We start from the raw sequence: 21233 nt of genomic DNA on the forward strand, positions 1-21233 counted from the left end.
CAATCAAAGGTTTTCCCTCACTATTTTCAAACCAACACCCTTCCCCCTCTCAGATCTTTCTATCTGTTTCCATAGCAACTCCCTCCTAACTGAACTCTCAGGTTCAAAAGTTTATTGTACAATGTTGCAAATTAACTCAGCAAGGCTGTTTGACCTCTCAATACACCAGCCTATCCAGAGTATTTTAGCTTTTAGTGACTTTTTTTAACCATTCAAATTGCTTCTTTAACACAACACAACCATGCACCCTAACTTTAAGTTTTCAACAATCTGAATCCACCAATCATTGCTTCTGATTCAAAAGCAGTGAAACTCCACAATTATTTTTTTGTAAACTCCTACTGTTCCAACTGCCATTTCATTCCCACACATCATCTGACTGCATCAGAACCATCTCTCATCATGTTTTCAGTCTGGATCCTTGGACACAGCTACATCCACTGGGCTCAAAGGTATGCAGATAGCAGACATTTTCACAACCTTGATTTATCAAATGTGGAAATCAAGTGGATTGGCCAGAGAGGATTAAAATGTCACCAATTGTTACCATTGGTGAAAACCTTTATGCATTTGCCAAAACCTGACCTCTTAATAGTGCACTGTGGTGGAAATGATTTAGGCACTATGACTGGGGTTGGTCTGGAAATGCTTTTAAAGGACACCTTTGATCAATTAATGACACTCTTTCCACAAACTGCCTTGGTATTTTCTAATATATGCCAAAGACAGAAATGGAACTGGTCCAACCAATTTTGTCCACAATTTGAGAAAGCACGGAAACATGTGAATAAATCTGTTTCTGCTTACATGAGAGACTATGGAATGGGTTCAATATACAATGATAACTTGCGTTACAACATGCAAGACATCTACAGAGGAGATGGTGTGCACTTCTCAGATGAAGGGAATAGAATATTCCTCCTGAATTTAAGAATGTGCATTGGAACCTACTTGTAGGTACCTAAATCAACCACAAAACCCAAAAGCTCTTTTCAGAGCTACCCTACCTCTGATCATTCAAAACGTTTATCTTTTTCTAACTTTTTTCACTATTTTTCACCAAAGTACGCTTTCCGGTACGCTTAAAGGTGCGCGTACCAGGCGCTCCCCCCGTGGAAAATGACAGAATTTTTTTTTTTTAACCTTTATGAGCCTCCTAAGCCCCCCTCAGAAAACCTAGAGGGTCAAAAAGTCTCTACCGTGCCCCCTTCTACCCATACCGAACATTGTTTACCCTCCATCTTGTGTCTCGATTGTACCGAAACACAAAATGGAGGAGTCCCATAACGCTGCCAGTGCTCGTAAAGGAGCGCGCACCAGTAAGCGCTCGATAAAAAAAGGTGGGAAAGCAATTTACAAAAAAACCACTAGAGACACTTTCATCAAATATAGAATAGGCCCTACTACATAGCAGTCCCTACCATTTACCCAAATTTGAAGGAATTCCATTGAGAAAATTATGCTGTAGGCCTGACTAAATATCCTGAGGTAAATTACATGACAAAAACACATATGAAATGTTAGAATTTACAACCAATTAAAAACTTTCTTTCATTTTCTACGATTATTTCCTGACGTTTCATTGGTTAAGTACAAGAATATATATAAAAGAAGAGAGGGAAACACAGCCATTTTGACTACTGCTTCCAGAAGTACATTTGAGAACAAATTACACTGACAACTTCAACTGATTTCTCCAAGGTAAATTGTTATTATGGAAGTATATTGTACACTTTAAGTTAATTTCTGAAAAAATATTCTGTTAGTTATATACTATCCCTCTGTAAAAATTATAGATAGAGATAGACTTCTCTGTAATAGTTATGGATTGAGTTAGGTTTCTCTGGTATACAGTACCCTAACTCTACTAATATAGTTAATTTGTATGCAATTTTCAGAAAGAAAATGGAAGGAGAAAATCAAGGAAATGTTACTTCTATCAAAATAAAGGTGGAAAAACCAGAAGACCAAAAAGATGAAGTAGATTTCATGGATGACTCTTTGGATGAACAGTTAATAGAATGTTTGGAAGAAATGGAATCATGTACTTATAATTATGAGGAAATTCCGGACAATATTATGTTAGAAATTTTATTAAATTATGAAAAAGAATCAGAGGAATAAATTTATATTTAATAATTTCAAATTGTTTGAGACAATATTCATTTTTATATGTAATTCATAAAGTATTACCAAAAATGTTTAAAATATAAAGTGAGACTTATAGTATACTGTTCAACTATTTTTCTGTTACATAGTAAGTTTACTCATAGTTACTACCTTTCTCCCACTATATTATCTCCTAAAAATATTTTACACCTCATTTTCATAAGGGAGCAGGATAGACTACTCATGATCCCCTAGAAATTCTCAGGGAGTGCTTAAAAGATCTGTTTCTCCTTTCCAGACAGACTATGTTATGAATTCCATATACCACAAAAAATACAATAACAACATGCAAGATGTCTACAAAGAAGATGGTGAACATTAAATTTAAGTCTCTTCATTAGTACCTACATGTAGGTACTTACATAAAATAAAAAAATTAAAAAAAACAATTAATAAACATACAATTTTTTGAAGTGATTATTTTTCCATAGTACACTCCTCGATACGCTCCCCCGTGCGCGTACCAGGCGCTTCCCCCGCGAAAATCGAAAAAAAAAAAAAAAGGTGAGACCCCGCGGGGCCTTTTAATGGCCCCCACATCAAACCTAGGGATACAGGGGGTGTCTACTCTGCCCCCTTATGGTCATTTCCCCCTTTGTTTTGGCCACATCTCGTGTCTCGATCCTACCGAGACACAAGATTGCGGCCGCTCCGGACTGTTTAGAATGTTTACAGACAACTGAGAGCCAATCAGCTTTCTGCGCGCAAGTCGCATGTCGCGCCGGGAGCGCTCACCGGTGCGCGCACCGGAGAGCGCCTATAGATATATATATTTTTTTGAACCTAAATTACTCAAAATCCACTGGAGCACATATCTTGAGACATAGCAAAGGCACATCGGGCTACCAGTCCCTACAATTTTGCCAAGTTTGGTGGAAATCCATTCAGCCGTTCGGGCTAATAGTGAAATCGACCGCCCTATGGAAATTAACATGGGTAAAATGCGTTTTGGGACCCCCCTTTTATCTCGGCCCCCACTTGACGAATCCCCCCCAAACTTTCAAGGAAGGACCGGAGCTTGACGAGGCCATTTTCAGGAAATTTTCAGGCAGATTCGTCAACCGGTGCCAAAGTTATTCCAAATAGAATTTTGAGATTTAACATTGAAAAAAATCATAACTATAACTACCTACTGGCGACCGCCAGTAGGTAATATATATATATATATATATATATATATATATATATATATATATATATATATATATATATATATATATATATATATATATATATATATATATATATATATATATATATATATATATATACATATATATATATAAAACCTACTGGCGGTGTCAAGTAGATAGGTATAGTTAGGACCTAGTTTCCATAGGAAATCTGCAACAAACTATTTGGAATAACTCTCTCGCCGGTTGACAAATCTACAAGAAATTCTCAAAGAGGACGGGGTGCTCTGCTTCGCTCCTTCCCTGAGAGTTTTAGGGTGATTCGTGAAGCGGGGGCTGAGAAAAGGGGGGCATTTGGATTACTATTGGGATAAAACCATTTGGTAAGTTAATGTGTTTAGTGAGTAAGCTTTGTGCAATAAAGTGCAAAACTAAAAAATGCAGAATGTGTGCAGTCACTTTTTCAGTTGTAGAGTAGTTAATAGTGTTGCTTGTCTAGAATTAGGCTTGTGTTTTAAATCTACAATTTTCCAATTAGTATACATACACTATTGTAAATTCTCTGGGATATATTTACAAGCCTCTTGTGAGTCTTTGTGCTGCCATTGCGCTACTTTTTTGATACAATGTTCGAGCAAATCAAATGGCTGTACAGTAAAATGCAGTAATTATATTTCTGTAATGTGTGCACGCATATTAGCCCTTCAAGAGTAATTAATTGTGTTTTTGTCTAGAATCAGACTTGTGTTTTAAATCTTCAATTTCATAGTTGATATACATACACTGCTGCATATACTCTGGTGCAGATTTACCAGCCCCTTGTGCCTCTTTGTTGTTGTATTGAGTCACTTTTTTTGATGTAATGTTGGCACAAAAAATGCATCAATTTGCTTATGTATTTGCAAAATGAGTCAGGATTGACCACTGAAATGTAGTAGTTATATACATGGAATGTGTGCAGTCACTTAACTGTTTGTAGACTAGTAAATGTGTTTTGGTCTAGAATTAGACTTGTATTCTAAATGTACAATTTCTCAGTAAGTATACATACTCTGCTGCATTCACTCTGGGGCAGATTTACAAGCCCCTTGTGCCTTTTTGTTGTTCTATTGTGTCACTTTTTGGGTGTAATGTTGGCAAAAATAATGCCGCAAATTGTATAAGTATTTGCAAAATGAGTCAGGGTTGTCCACTGAAATGTAGTAGTTATATACATGGATTGTGTGCAGTCACTTAACCGTTTTAGTCTAGTAAATGTTTTTGTGTAAAATGCATGGTCTTATATTTTTGGTCGAGAATTAGACTGTGCATCTGGGTACATTTAGGAATTATAGTCTCCCCTTTTTCCATATTCTCCACCCCCTCTCTCCTCATACTCTCCCCTTATATATTCCCCTCTCTCCTTATACTCCCCCTCTCTCCTCACACTCCCTGTCACTCTCTTCATACTCTCCCTTGTCTCCTTATACTCCCCCCTCTCTCCTCATACTTTGCCCTCTTTCCTTATACTCTCCCCTCTCCTCATACTCATCTTCTCCCCTCATAATACCGTATCTTCATACTCCCCCTCTCCTTATATTTCCTCCCCTCATCATACTCTCCCCTCTCTCCTCATACCCCCTTCACTCCTCATGCTCCCCCATCTGCTCATACTCCTCCCTCTCTCCTCATACTCCACCCTCTGTCCTCATACACCGCCTCTCTCCTTATACTCCCCTGTTCTCTACATTCTCCGCCCTCTCTTGTCATACTCTCCTCTCTCTTTTTATACACACCTCTCTTTCTTTATACTATTCTTTTCTTCTCATACTCGCCCCTCTTTCCACATACTTCCCCCTCTCTCTTTATACTCCTCCTCTTTCTTCTCATACTCCTCCCCTCTCGCCTCACACTCCCTCTCTCTCTTCTTATACTCCTTCCTCTCTCCTTATACTCCCCCTCTCTCCTCACATTCCTCCTCTCTCTGCTTATACTCTCCCTTCTCTCCTAATACTCCCACCTCTCTTGTCATACTCCCCCTTCTCTTCTCATACTCTTTACTCTCCTCATACTCTGCCTTTCCCCTCATACCTACCCTGTCTCCTCATACTCCCCCCTATCCTCATATTTCTCCTTCTCCTCAAACTCTCCCCTGTCCTCATACTCCCTCTTCTCTCATCTTAGTCCTCCCTCTCTCCTCATACGTCCCCTCTCCTCTTACTCCGCCCTCTCCTCATACTCCCCCTCTCTCCTCATACCCCATCTCTCCTCATACTCTCCCCATCTCCTCATAGTCCTGCCTCTCTCCTCATACTTCCTCCTCTCTCCTCATACTACCCCTCTCTCTGTACTAATCCATTCATTGCTCAAAAGTTCAACTACTGATAAATTGATTAAGGTACTCTTCTTCCAGATGTAGTTCTTGAAAGTTTTATGCAGTATGTATGCAATTCTGTTATCAGTTACACAATTGTTTTTTATACTTAGTCATTTTACATTGTATTTATTTAGTAATAGAATAGTATATTTCATATATTTATCTTTATAATGGTATATATATATTTTCATAACAGATTCTATTTATCAACACTAAAAGAAATCCATCATGCTTTCAAAAAATGCAAAGAGGAAACATCATAATAAAGCTTATTATTTAAAGAGAAGTCATCCCCAAGATTTACCTGAACAACAATGTGTGAATAAAAAGAAAATAACTCCTGGTAAGACAGCGAAGATTTTTTTAAAGAACTTATCAAACACTAGGAGTAGTGTGGACAATGTCAAAAAATACAAACAGTGTATCTGCAACTAAAAAGAAAAACAAGAGAAAAGAGAAAAACGATGGAAAATCATCTTGTAAACAAACACTGTATAGTAAAAGGAGGAAGAATCAATTTCAGGAAATTAGAAAAAGTATGTTTTATAATAGAGTTGTGTCGAATTTGATGAAGGAAATGAAGAAATATAAAAGAAAAACAGCATTTTATAAGAAGAAGAAACGTATAGGAAATATAGTTGAGAAGGCTTTCGAATTGAAAAACAAGTTGTTTATTTTAGTAATCAGTAGATTTTGATCACTAGATAAGCTAATCCATTAAATGATTGCCAAAAGTAAGTGGAGAAGAGTAATAAACAGAAGTAATTTTTCTGATTTTTTGGGGTGAATGGAAACATAGTTCAAGTTCTGAGCCTTTTTTAATGAAGAGAGTTATTTTCAGAGTAATGATTTGTTGCATGCAGTTGACACTAGTGGTCGTGCTTATGAGGTTAGAAATGGTTGTCCTATGGAGAAAATTGTTCCTAGAAATGGAGAAGAGGTGTTAGCTGATGAAGTTTTAGGGAGACGTCCTAAAGCTCAAGTGTACACTTGGAATTGCAGTAGTATTTGTAGTGTACGGCAGGAATCTGTGGATTTTTTACGCAATTTCTTACGTGAGTATACTAAGAATAGTGTTAAACAAAAGATTAAGACATTGCAAGGAGTGAGAGAAAATACTAGTTTGCAAGGTCATTTTCTTGCTTGTCTTTCTAAAAAAGTATGTCAAAGTGTTTTTCACTATTTCAGGATGTTAGCAGTACATCATACTCAAATGAGGAAATTAGTCAGAACATTGTATTATGCAAAAAGTCGAGCACTAATGTTAAAAAAGTTGAACAGTGCTCTTTTGTGTGGATATGTATCACATGTAATGAGCGTTTGTGATGAAATTCTGGTTAGTTACTTTGGCCCTGAGGAAGACAGTGCAGAAACTGATACATTAATAGAAGGAAGTGTTGAAGAGAATGTACAACATTGTAGTGTAGTAAATTTTGAGCAAGAAATTATGAAGTTTAGGTTGATTTCAGGTGAAAGGCCAAATTATTTGTTGCTGACTAACTCATTATAAAAATCAGACCAGGACTGTTGATTTGTATTTAAAAAGTGAAAAGGAAAATGATAATGAGTGGAAGGATTTGGCAACTTATTTATTGGTGGAGAATTGTTTTGATTTGAGTTCTGATCAGCGTATTTGTAAATATTGTTATAACAAATTAGACAAGTATAAAATGCCTGCTAGAGCTGTACATAATAATCTTGAGTTAGTACATTTTCCTTCTGTACTGATGGATTTAAATACCTATGAGTCTATTCTTATTCAAGGTGTGCATCCATTTCGGGCTATTGTTTGTATGGAGCCTAAGACAGGGAAATTGCCTCCTTCAGATTTACAGAGAGTATTAAAGGGAGGAGTTGTATATTTGCCTCTAGATTTAAAGAAAAATATTGAAACAATTGGTGTAGAAAATGTAGATGATGAACCTCTAGTTATTCTTGTTAATGGTGTTCCTACAAAGAGTAAGAAAATCTGGCAAGAATTAGTGGATGTTAGGAAAGTGAAAAAGGCAACGTTGTATCTCGTAAAAAATAATCAATACTATAAAAATGTGTATGTGGGAGAAGAAGAAATAACTGTAGAAGAAGATAGCGACTCGTCAACTGGACAATTGAAAAAGTGGATGTGTCCAGACCTGAAGAAATCTACGAACATTACAGTGTTCATCCACTACATTCCAAAGAAGTGATGGGGAACAATATAGAGTTATTACAAATGAAAGAAGCAAAGGGAAGTCCCAAAAGTGTATGGGAAGAAAGCTTGGAAGCTCGTTGTTTTCCTCAGTTGCTTCCAGATGGAAAAGGAGGGCAATATGATGACCGACCTGTACAGATTCCTGCACATGAATTCCGGACATCAAGATTGTATGCAGAAGATCCAAGATTTCGACAATGTATTCCGTATCTTTTGTTTGAGAGTGACTTCTTTGGAATTTCTTATGCAGTCAACCATATATTTAAAACAGGAGTACATCTGCAAAATGTTTCGGCAAAGGAATTTATGGATAAAGTACACCAGAAAGATAATGTTTTGGAATCTCAGCTCATTAATCTCATGGCATGTCAGCGTGGTACTCATAAGTACTGGTACCATCATTATGGAGAACTTCAAAGTATGCTAAGGAACTTAGGAACTCCTACATGGTTCCTTACTATAAGCTGTGCTGAATATGCTTGGGATGATTTACTTCAATTTCTTAGAGAGGCAAATCCAAATATAGTAAATATTGAATACAAGACATCTAGAGAATTGTGCTCTTTGGATACTGTTAATGTATGCAGGTATGTTAATCAGAGACTCAAAGCTATTAAGTCTTTTATCACCAATACAAAATATCCTCCTCTTGGAGAGGTTCTGGATTTATTTTGGAGAAAGGAGTATCAAGCGAGAGATGCTCCTCACATACATATGCTAATATGGATCAAAGATGCCCCCAAATATGGAACAGATTCGGATGATACTGTGTTGTCTTTTATTGAAGAATATGCTACATGTGCTATACCCAAAAGCACAGAGGAAAAGGACTTGAGACAACAAGTCTTGGCTAAAACCACGTACACCAAGGTTCCCAACATTATTCAGGAGGTCTCAAAACCTACAGTAACATCATCCTTCACTAATTTCATACCACTGACAGAAGATCAGGTATTAAAAATTGTGTTGACAGTCAAAGCTGGATCCAAGCTGGATCCTTGTCCACTATCGGCGCTCTTACCGGTGATGGACTCGATCATACCAGTCCTGACACAAGTCTGCAACTCCATCCTGCTCTCAGGGATATATCCCCTTAATCTAAAAACCACACTGCTCAAACCACTGCTAAAAAAACCAGGAGCCGATAAGTTAGAACTAAAAAACTATCGACCTATTGCCAGTCTCCCGTTCATGGCCAAAGTGGTGGAAAAGGCCATGAACATACAATTAACTGAGTATATAGAAACCCATAAGAAGTTAGATGACACTCAGTATGGTTTTTGGAAATACCATGGGACTGAAACCGCCCTTATTAAAGCATCCGAAGATATAAGAATAATAAGAGACCAAGGCGGTACAGCGGTGTTGGTACTGCTGGACCTTTCAGCAGCTTTCGACACAGTCGACCATAGTATTTTGGTCGACCGTGTCGGGAAAATGGGCATCTCCTCCACGGCAAGAGCTCTCCTCGCTTCCTTTCTCTCTGAGAGAACGCAGGCCGTCACCCTTGGCCCTTACCAATCTGCTAAACTGTCACAACCGTGTGGGGGTACCTCAAGGCTCATCCCTGAGTCCGACACTTTTTAATATCTATGTGTCGGGCCTGGCCAATGTCATCAAGGCACACGGGATGAGCCTAACCTCCTACGCGGACAACACTCAATTGGTGATGGCAATAGGAGGTGATGGAGAAGAGGTAGCTAAAAGATTCCAGAGAGGTTTGACGGAAATAGGTGAGTGGATGGCAGCGAACTGCCTAAAACTTAATTCGGAAAAAAACGAGGTAATGATTTTTGGACAACTCTCACCTGAATGGCCCGCCTCGTGGTGGCCCCAAACTTTTGGTGCCCCCCCCAATCCGGTGACTAAAGTAAGAAACCTAGGAATACTTTTTGATAACCATTTAAACTTCATGGACCATGCTAGCAAAGTGGCCTCTATAGCCCATCACAAACTACGCATGATTCGAAAAATAAGTCTTTATCTTCCTACTACTGCCATTAAAACTCTGGTGAGCTCACTAGTCCTGACATCCCTAGACTACTGCAATGGGCTTTTCATCAACTCCCAAGTTAGAGTTACAAAAAAACTGCAGACCATACAGAATGCGGCAGCACGTCTTATTCTGGGAATTCCTAAGTTTGCTCCTCTCTCTGACGCCATTCCAAAACTACACTGGCTGACGATTCAGAACAGAGCTAGATTTAAATCACAGTGCATTGTTTACAAAGCACTAAACAAACAGGGCCCGCAGTTCCTTAAGGACTATCTACGTCCTTACCAACCTATACGCCAGTTGCGCTCCACCAACAGCAACCAACTAACGGTACCTCGCACCAGAACAGTGATGTGGGGAGACCGACGGTTTGTGGTAGCAGCTTCCAAACTTTGGAACACTCTACCCCAGGACATTAGAGAATGTCCCACACTACTCCAATTCCGCAAAAAACTGAAAACCTGGCTGTTCAATAAATAAGTTCTCGGTATAGAATAGAGGTCTGAGAAAGGCAGCTTATTTAACATCAAGCTGGCAAATTAATCAGCGCCAAGACACCCTAGGGTATATGCTGTGCTTTATAAATGCCAAAATAAATAAATAAATAAAAATAAATAAAGTCTTACGATTCCAAAGTCATCATTGTGGGAAATACTGTCGTAAAAAGTAGAAATCTAAGGACAAATTCTACAACAAATGTCGCTTTGGATTTCCACGTTCTGTAATATCGAAAGGAAGAGTGAACAGTGTTATGTCATCTTTGCGACATACTATCACAAGAAAGTCTACGAAAAATACCTACAACTTAAGAAAAAATGAAGAGTCAAAATACATAAATGACTACAACCCAGTTATTTTGTCCATGTGGAATGCTAACATGGATATTCAATAAGTTGCAGACAATTCCATTGCTGTTGCTCGATATGTAACATCCTACATAACAAAATCAGAAAAGACGGCATTGAAGGAAATGTGGGAAGAGATTTCCCATGAAAAGAGTCGGAGTAAGAAATAATATAGTTACCGTTTGAAGATGTTATCTCATCGAGAAATTGGAGCGTATGAATGCTCATATCGCTTATCATCTGCAAGTCTATAGTCCAAATCTAGGAAAATCATTTGGGTGAGTCTAGGACTTGCTGCAACACAAAATTGAGTACTTTAAATCTGTATAAGTAATTGAATATTTAACTGAAAAAGAGCCAGAAAGTACAAATATTGGGAAAACAAATATGTTGGATACATATTATCCAAATAGAAGTCATCATCTTGAGAACATTTGTCCCCATGAAATGATGCAAAACTATATTTTTAAACGGAATATTACAGAAAACATCAATATTTGTATATGTGCCGTGATTGGTTCTTAAGGATGTTTGGTGAAGCAAAGAAAAGGACATTTGAGTAATCACCATGAACTGAGCTGGCAAACTCCTGACAAAAGGGAATTTTACTATTTAGCTCTTTTTCAACTCTTCAAGCCGTGGCGTTCAGAATTGAAATTACTTGGAGATTTTGAGAGCTATGAAGATTAGTTCAACGCAACTAAAGATACTATACAATGTCCTGTTTTTTCTAATTATGTGAAAATGTTGAACGACGAAATTGAGCAAGAGGCTACAATTGCAGCTGAGATTGCTAGAGACAGTTCTCAAGACAGTCAAACTTCTGCTGCCTTGAGTCAGGATCCACCTGGAGAACCAATTGTTCAAAATGAAGCAGCAACTGCCATGGATGAGGTGGAAACAGCAATGTATCAAGCTCAAGAAGATGTAACAAACTTAGGAAACTTGGAAGAACAACTAAATGTTGAGCAGAAACAAATATAGGACCAAGTGAGAGAACAGATTGACCATGGATTACTTTGTGAAAAGAAAGAGTGCTCTTGCTCATCATTTCAGCCTATCCAAATGTACATGAGTTAACAAGCTGGAACAGGAATTTTTTTTAATTAAAGTAATTACAACTTATTTACAGAAAACAACTGAGTCGCATTTGTCACTGCTCCAACTGGGTTGGCAGCACACAATATTAAAGGAATTACTCTACATCGTTTGTTAATGCTACCAGTAGAGCATGAAAGCAAATTGGAATACCACAAGCTATCTGGAGACGCTTGTTGTGACGTTTCCAGAGTCTTGAAGAAAATGAAACTTCTCATTATAGATGAGATAAGCATGGTATCAAACTTAATGCTTGCCTTTGTGCATTTAAGAATGCAGCAAATTCTTAAAACAGATATGGCTGAGATACCCGCCACCCCCTCTCAACACAATCCCCAAAGGAGGGAAACCGGAAACAGTTCTTGAAGTTTTTGGAAGTGGGAGGGAGTGACCCTCCCGGCCGTATTTATTAAAACAAAAAATTAGAAACATTTAAACATTAATGTACAATTTCATACCACATTGCGATGTTTGGCTAACCTTAACAGATTCTCTAATACAGAGGTTCTCCTAGCCGAACTAACATCCTACAAAACATTTACTTGAAAAATTGAAATTGTACATCCTAACATTTAAGGGCCAACGGCAAGGTCATAACCGGTGTCAAGATCCCTAACCAGACATACCCCCCCCACTTGGGAGGGGCGACAGCACTGAGGCGTACTCAAGTGCAACTACTACCAATTTCCCTTGACTTGACGGGGGCACTTATCAACTCGACGCCAGTTAAAGGTCGTTCGAAGACTCGTGTGAGGTATCTAGAAGGTATCGTAGACCTCCCCCCAACCCCACACAACTTACCGCATCTGCCGTCGCAGATGTCACTGGCCCCGGGAAATTCCCCAGGAGGGGGCTGTAACCCCTCCTACACAGGAAGGGGCCTTGACCGCCTTTCCTCTTCTTTCGGCGACCCATCCTTAGAAGGGACCGCCTCCCCGTTGAGGGGCCAAAGGCCACCTCCCCCGAGCGCTCCCATCCGTGTTGGGTGACGCCCACTCATAGGGATCTTCCAATTAGTGCTCACCGATCATGACCTTACCGCCCGACCAAAATAAATACGACAAATGCTAACTAAACGAAACTACATTGGCAACTATGACCGAAAAGCCTGTTTATAAACGGACCTTACATCCGAAGTTCTTTAATCACAAACTTGTAAAATTAGACCAATCTTTATTACACATTCAACATCAACACAACACTACAATAACCTGTAAACGAAATAGAATAATTGATCAATTTTATTAAAACAACTGGCTGTCCTCAGGGGCTGGTGGGTGGGTCAAAATTGGCTCTTCGTTCCGTCTCGAGCTCACGTGCGGCGAGGAGGTGCAGCTTCAGAGCACAGGAACAAGAGGATGTCTTCTGGTCTTGCGTCCCTTTTTATCCATCTTCAGGGCGGGCGTAAACCCGCCCCTGCCTGCCCCGAGGGCGTGGCCGGCCGCGTCAGTGTCTAGGCCAGCCCACTCTAGGGCGGGAAAAAGCGTGCCCCGGCTACGCCGCTTCGGGCATACCAGCCGAGACGCGACTCCCGCCCAAAATGGCTTCCCGGGGGGATCGAGGCACTCTGCCATACGTTCGGGGGGACCGAGTGGTCGCCCCTTTCCATATGGCTGAGATACCCGCCACCCCCTCTCAACACAATCCCCAAAGGAGGGAAACCGGAAACAGTTCTTGAAGTTTTTGGAAGTGGGAGGGAGTGACCCTCCCGGCCGTATTTATTAAAACAAAAAATCAGAAACATTTAAACATTAATGTACAATTTCATACCACATTGCGATGTTTGGCTAACCTTAACAGATTCTCTAATACAGAGGTTCTCCTAGCCGAACTAACATCCTACAAAACATTTACTTGAAATATTGAAATTGTACATCCTAACGTTTAAGGGCCAACGGCAAGGTCGTAACCGGTGTCAAGATCCCTAACCAGACATACCCCCCCCACTTGGGAGGGGCGACAGCACTGAGGCGTACTCAAGTGCAACTACTACCAATTTCCCTTGACTTGACGGGGGCACTTATCAACTCGACGCCAGTTAAAGGTCGTTCGAAGACTCGTGTGAGGTATCTAGAAGGTATCGTAGACCTCCCCCCAACCCCACACAACTTACCGCATCTGCCGTCGCAGATGTCACTGGCCCCGGGAAATTCCCCAGGAGGGGGCTGTAACCCCTCCTACACAGGAAGGGGCCTTGACCGCCTTTCCTCTTCTTTCGGCGACCCATCCTTAGAAGGGACCGCCTCCCCGTTGAGGGGCCAAAGGCCACCTCCCCCGAGCACTCCCATCCGTGTTGGGTGACGCCCACTCATAGGGATCTTCCAATTAGTGCTCACCGATCATGACCTTACCGCCACAGGCCGGATAGTTGACCGGCTATCCGGACCCCCCACACAACTCCTACCTAAAGGTCATGTTTCAACTATTTTAACCATGCTAAGAAGTCTCCTAACAGTAACTCATTCCCCACCCAAGACAAATGCACACCATCCCCCAAATACATACTGTCATCATTAATACAGCTATGAGAAATAGAATGCAATGTCCTGGAACGGAACAACCTACTCACTTTATTGTTAAGCTTTCTAACAGAATGGTTCAAAGCAGGAATAGAGATAGCCCCCCGCCACACCTTTCGTGGAATCAAATGGGACCATGCAATCGTGCACCCCGGAACTCTCCTCGCCAACCAACTTACAGTGGAAAGCATTGCCTCCAGGAGTAGTCGTCTACCGATGGTGACCAAATCATTGCCCCCAACGTGCACTATAACTATAGACAGCGGTGACCTTGTCCGCCCTAACAAACCCTCAAAAAATGTTTGAAACTGGTCAATACAGAGACCGCCCCTTCCGTAGAAGGACATCCTGTACCCGTATTCCCCAGCTACGTGAATCATGTCACCTGCTTTGAATACGTCTGCGGCACGCCTCACGTATGAGTGGCCCACGACCCACACCTCCTTTTTCACAGCCGGTGATGTCTGACCGCTGGCCTGGTGTAGGGTCGACTGCATAGTCCGCCCCGCCTCGTAGGCTTGCGTAACTGAAAACCAAACAAAAACAAGAAGCGTGAGTACATTATTACAGCTTCACAACATGTGCAACCGCACGTATCTTTTATAACAATTGGAGGACCAACGCCCCACTCGTTTCACTTGCTCAACATTAAGACCCCTGGCTGTAGCTTCCGTAGCAGCCCCTATCCGAAAGGAATGGGTCCCAAATTCGCCCGGGTTCCAGCCCGCAGCGGCAATTGACATCGCAAGCACCCGCTGAAACTGAAATTTCGTCAGTGGGGTGGCGTCAGCGTGTCTTAACAAAGTCCCCCCCCATGATGCCACCCTTCGTGCTAGGTAATCCTCTAAACACTTTACCGGACATATGGAGGACCCAGGAATCCTGCGTATGATGACGCAGTCACCCATCCCATCTTGATCAGTCTTGGACTTTACAAAGGAGACAGTCATTGTTTCTCCCCTGATCTGAACGTGTTCCTGGCACAAACCCCCTGCCACATCCAGTTTGTTCCTTGCAACTAGTTCGCTTACCCGCATTGCCCCGTGAAATGCTAGCGTAAAAGCGGCTCGGAACAGCACCGCCTCAAACTGAGATGAACATGTGGCCGGGAGTGTGGCCAACAACTGGGACAATCTATCCAAACCTATCGGGCGCCTTTCATCTACTCTGCGACCCTCAAGGCGTTGCCACCCACGCAGCGCTTTCTGTACAACGAAAGACGCTGTTGGGTCCTGGATAGCGTGTGCTCTGGCAACAAAGGAAATGGCAGCACGATGCCTCTGGGCCGTAGCCACCGATTTCCCAGCCCTACGTAAGGACATCAGGAAATGCACTACCCATTCCTCGTGACCCCAAAGTCGCTCTCTATCACTCCCCAAAAAGGCTAAGTAGGCCCGAAACGCCCCTTCGTATGCCTTCCTCGTCCTTGGTGCTAGACTCTCTCCCACGAGGTGACGAAGTTCGGGGCACCGAGAGACCAGAGAGCTTCGGGAAAGGGTGCCGGCTCTGGGTCCGCTGAGGGGAGGAAACCCGAAAAAGCCTGCATTTGAAAACGAGACAGTGCGTCAGCCGCCTGATTCATCACCCCTGGAACATGCTTTGCTCTGAATAGCACGTTCAATTGCATACATAGTAAAACAATTTCCTTAAGCAGTCTTAAAATCAGTTTACAACGTGCTGCCTGACTATTGATGCACTCGACCACGGTCATATTGTCAGACCAAAATATGACAGAGTGATCTTTGAACCCATCGGGCCATGTTCTCAAGGCCACCAAGATGGGAAACAGTTCCAGGAAAGCAATATTACTCGTCAGACCATTCTCATGCCACCATGTCGGCCATCTTTGTGCCGACCATTTCGTGCCGAAGATGGCGCCAAAACCTATGCTTCCTGCTGAATCTGTCCATAGCCCCAGCTCCTCAGAAGACACGGCTGGTTCATTCCAGACGATTCTACCATTGAAGTCCGCCAGAAATGCTAACCAAATACGCATGTCCTGGCGGATCTCGGCCGATAGTCCCGTGCGATGATGGCACTCTTTAAGGCCGACCATCGCTTGGGCAATTGAACGGGAAAAGGGGCGGGCCATTGGTATTACCCTCAGGGCAAAATTCAACTGTCTCACCAACTGCTGTAATTGTTGCAGCGTAACTTTTGATGCGTTTATACACACTTGCAGCGCAGCCCTGAACTTCAACACTTTCTCAGCTGGCAAACGGAAACACCCTTCAATGGAGTCCAACTCGATCCCCAGAAACTCGAGGCAAGTCGTAGGACCCCCTGTCTTACCCGGCGCCAATGACACACCAAACTGTTTCATTAACACACAAAATTCGGCCAAGGCCTGGCCACATTCAAGATCCCCGGCTGCCCCAAGAAACAGAAAATCATCAAGGTAGTGCATTACATCTTGGAAACCTGTTTTCTTTGTGAAGACCCATTGTAGAAAACTACTGAATTTCTCGAAATAAGCACAGGATATAGAGCACCCCATTGGCATACACCTATCCATGTAATAACAACCCTGAAACATGAATCCTAGGAGACGCTGGTCGTCTGGGTGTACCGGGAGCAATCGGAACGCTGACTCGATATCTGACTTCGCCATCAGCGCCCCGGGCCCCAGGCGATTTAAAATGGCTACGGCCTCATCGAAGGATGCGTACCGCACCGAACACACTTCTGGATCGATTGCATCATTTACGGAAAGACCTCGTGGAGCTGATAAATTATGAATCAGTCGGAACTCACCGGGGTCTTTCTTGGGGACTACCCCTAAGGGAGAACAAACAAAATTCTGGACCGGGGGTACACTAAACGGGCCGGCGACCCGACCTCGAGCCACCTCTTTCCGGATCTTATCCTGTACCACGGTCGTATGCTGCAGGACGGAAAGTTGATTTTTACACTTTTCCACACCCTGAAAGTCCCCTACCGGGATGCGGAAACCATACGAAAAACCGTTCCGCAGCACCCCAGCAGAAGTACGATCCGGGTATTCACTGAGCCAGGGAATCATCGCCAGGGTATCAATCGGGGTAAGTAAAGGCGCCCCTCGGACTATATTAGACCTGTTTGGCACCTCCTCTCCCCCCATTATCACCCGTTCTGGCTCTGCACGAGGACTCAGGATGGGACGACCCACAACCACTACATTCATGTTTGAATTTACACGATCCCTGGGGTCTAGTACATTTACCTCTGTTGAAATTAAAGCAGAAACCCCTTTTTCCGGTATTGCCGGCAGGTTTCGAGTAATCGTCGGCACCCGTACCTGATCGAAAGGGCGTCCCCGCATATTGAGGGGAGGATTCGCCAACATTACTTCCCACCAACGGCATTTTCAACATTCCTGACTCCTTCATTTTATCCCAAGTCAAGGAATCATAACAATCCCAGGTTAAACTTTTATTATGCTCTTTTTCCTTTCTGAACAGATTATCGTAACAGAACCAATGATTACCCTGGTGCGATGTCGAGTACCCCATGATTCGTGATTGATAGATTGGGAACTCGGAAAGCAACTCAGGTCTACGTTCCCCCAAGATTGATGTAAAGATTCCCCAAGCATTGCCCCAATTGCCGATATTCTCATTCACTTTAAAGGCGGCCATTTTTGCGCGCCAAACACTCGGATGCATGAGATCCTTCTGACTCTTTACATGCTCTACCTCATAATGATCAACAAGCAATGAGAAAATGTTCACATACTCCCCCGCCCAAATCTTTTCCTTAATTGCCAAAGGAACATGTTGCCCCAACTTTTCTCTCCGAGAGGGTGTTGACTCATCCCTCGCGATCGGCAATGGCCGCTTACCTGCACCCGACGCTGCCTCTGTGGTCGCAATCGTCCCTGGTGTCTTGTCCCCTACTGCAGCCGGCACGGGCACCTTGGCTGCTTCCCGTTTCTCACGCAATTGCTTTATCAGCGCCTGCGCATCGACAGCCGTGGCGCCCTCGTTACCTTTACCCAACCACGCTGCCAATTGTGCTGCCAGCTCGGGCGGCATATCATCCTCGGACACGGGGGTGACCACAACGGGAATCGGATTCCCCTCCTCTGGCACGGGAGTTGGAGCCTCGAGCGGGGCACTGGGACCCGGGATGTCTTCACCCGCTGCCCCCCTCCTGGGCCTCTTGTTTTTCCCTCCCGGGGCTGCTCCCGCCAAAGGACGTTTTGGACCTCCTTCCTCATTCTTGTCCACCCGCTTCTTTAGCTCGGACATCTCCTTCATGAGAACACGCAGCATCTGGTCAGTAGTCATGCGCTTTCCCACCTTCTTCGGCATTCTCCAACAAAGTAACTGTAAAACAAACAAGAACGATTAAAACGTTCAAAATTGGCTCTTCGTTCCGTCTCGAGCTCACGTGCGGCGAGGAGGTGCAGCTTCAGAGCACAGGAACAAGAGGATGTCTTCTGGTCTTGCGTCCCTTTTTATCCATCTTCAGGGCGGGCGTAAACCCGCCCCTGCCTGCCCCGAGGGCGTGGCCGGCCGCGTCAGTGTCTAGGCCAGCCCACTCTAGGGCGGGAAAAAGCGCACCCCGGCTACGCCGCTTCGGGCATACCAGCCGAGACGCGACTCCCGCCCAAAATGGCTTCCCGGGGGGATCGAGGCACTCTGCCATACGTTCGGGGGGACCGAGTGGTCGCCCCTTTCCAGTATGGCATATCATTTGGAGGAAAACGGGTCATCGTTTTTGGAGATCTACTGCAACTTACTCCTGTAAAAGGACAACCAGTGTTTAAAACACTGACGCATGAAGATGCCAGAAAGTCTTTGGGGAGCATTGGAAGTGTTAATATTTTGTTATATTTTCAGTATAAGGTACGTATTACAAATATGCGACAGGCAAATGATGCTGATTATTGAACTATTCTTCAAGATATAAGAATTAGAAAAATGACTGAACATGACAAACAAGCGTTACAGAGACGATTACTTTCCAATTTGTTTCCAAATGAAAATATTGTTCCTGAGAAAATATATATGAGAAGAGCAGAAAACAAATCTGTAATCTGCTTAATGACAACACTGCGTGAATGTTCTATATTCAATGAAGACATTTTAAAGTTGGAAAATGAAGACATTATAAAATTCGAAGTTATTGATAAAATAAAGCATGAAGGAATCACTATTATTTTGACAGAAAAGTTGAAGAGGAAATTGGATTCTTTAAAGAAATCGATAAGTAAAACTGCTGGTTTAGAAAATAATTTATATGCATGTGTAAACTGTAGAGTAATTTTACAAAGTAATTTGAATGTGGAAAAAGGTTTAGTAAATGGAGCAATGGGTAAAGTTGTTGATTTAGTTAATTATGTAAAAAAAGATGGTATTGCATTTTTGAAAATCAAATTTGATCAAATTGAAGAAGTACAACAATGTAATCGTTGTTCAGATCGGTTTTTGCTTGTAAAAGATGTGTATGTTCGTAGAAAACAGTTTCTTGTTTCTTTGGCGTATGCAGTTACCATTCATAAATTTCAAGGTTTAAGTGTAGATAGTGCTTTAGTGAATATTGGAAGTACTGTGTTTAAAGAGAGTATGGCATATGTTGCTTTTTCTCGAGTCAGAACTTTTTCTGGTTTGTTCTTTATTGATTTTGATGAGAGGAAGATTAGTGCAGATGCAAATTGTGTGAAAGAGTATAATAGGTTAAGAAGAGAATATGCTCCCAATTTTGGTCAAAATCTAGTATTTGAAAAGTGTGTGGTAGGTAGAAAAAGAAGATATGAGAATATCTGTAGTGAAGCTATAGAGAAAGAAAAAAAAACAAGATGAAGATGTGATTGCAAGCAAAAAGAAAAAGGACACTGTTGAAGAGATTGTTGGTTATCAGTTTGAAAATAGTTCTGGTGTCAATTGCTTTGCTAATGTAGTTGTTAATGTTTTTTTTCTTGAAAGTTTGCAACAGTAAATTGTTGAAAATTGGGAAAAAAGATTTTGTTTGTTGTATTCTGTTTATGAGAAATGTAGTAGTGATAAAAGTAAAATACAAAGTATTTCTGATATTCAAAATGTTTTCGACATATGTTCTGGTTGTACTCAATTTACGCAGAATATTCAGCAAGATTGTCAGCAATTTCTAATGTATTTGCTTGTTGTATTGGAAGATAAAGGTATAGATATTGAAAATCTTTTTGGCCTTTCTTATAAATGGCAACATGACTGTGAAAATTGTTTGTTTACGTGTAGTACTAACATAGACACTGAAAGATTTATATATTTGACTTTACCAGTCTGTGAATCAGTGTCTTTTAACAATCTAGTTAGAGGAGAAAGTCAAAACATGGAGTTTAGCCAATGTACATCACAAATGTCATCAAGATTAGTTATACAAAGATATGGACAGTATGTCATTTTTATACTGCAACATTGTAGAACTGATGGAAGAAAATTGGAAACTTTAATTAAAAATGTTGTAGCTACTCAAGTATCAATATTATTTTTCAGGATGGTCCTTCTACCACATCTGGACATTCCACTGTTTATTTAAAATGGCCGAAAGGTTGATTATATTGTAATGATAGTCATTTGGTTTTTAAACAACATTTCCCTAAAGAGTTACCAAATTGTTACCTAATATTTTTAAAGCCAAAATTTTAGGAACAAAATTTGGCCTTTCAGGATTACTGTTGTTAAGGTAGGTAGGCTAGTCTGGTGTTGTAGAGTACTTTGTGAGTGAGGGTGAGGAGCTTGAAAATTATCGTAGACGTTGAGGCAGTGTAGGTGTATCAGGTGGTGGGTGATGTGGCAGCAGCAGGGGACATTGATGTTTAGTCGGGCAGATGTGTTTTGGATTTGTTGTAGTCGTTGTAGGTGTTTGGCTGGAATTCCTTTGTAGAGTTTGTTGCTATAGTCTAGTCTGCTGTTGATGATGGCCTGTGTCATTGTTCTTCTTCTTATGGTGGGCCTGTGTCA

This window comes from Lissotriton vulgaris, chromosome 2_1, assembly GCF_964263255.1.
Source record: "Lissotriton vulgaris chromosome 2_1, aLisVul1.2, whole genome shotgun sequence".
Taxonomy (NCBI): domain Eukaryota; kingdom Metazoa; phylum Chordata; class Amphibia; order Caudata; family Salamandridae; genus Lissotriton; species Lissotriton vulgaris.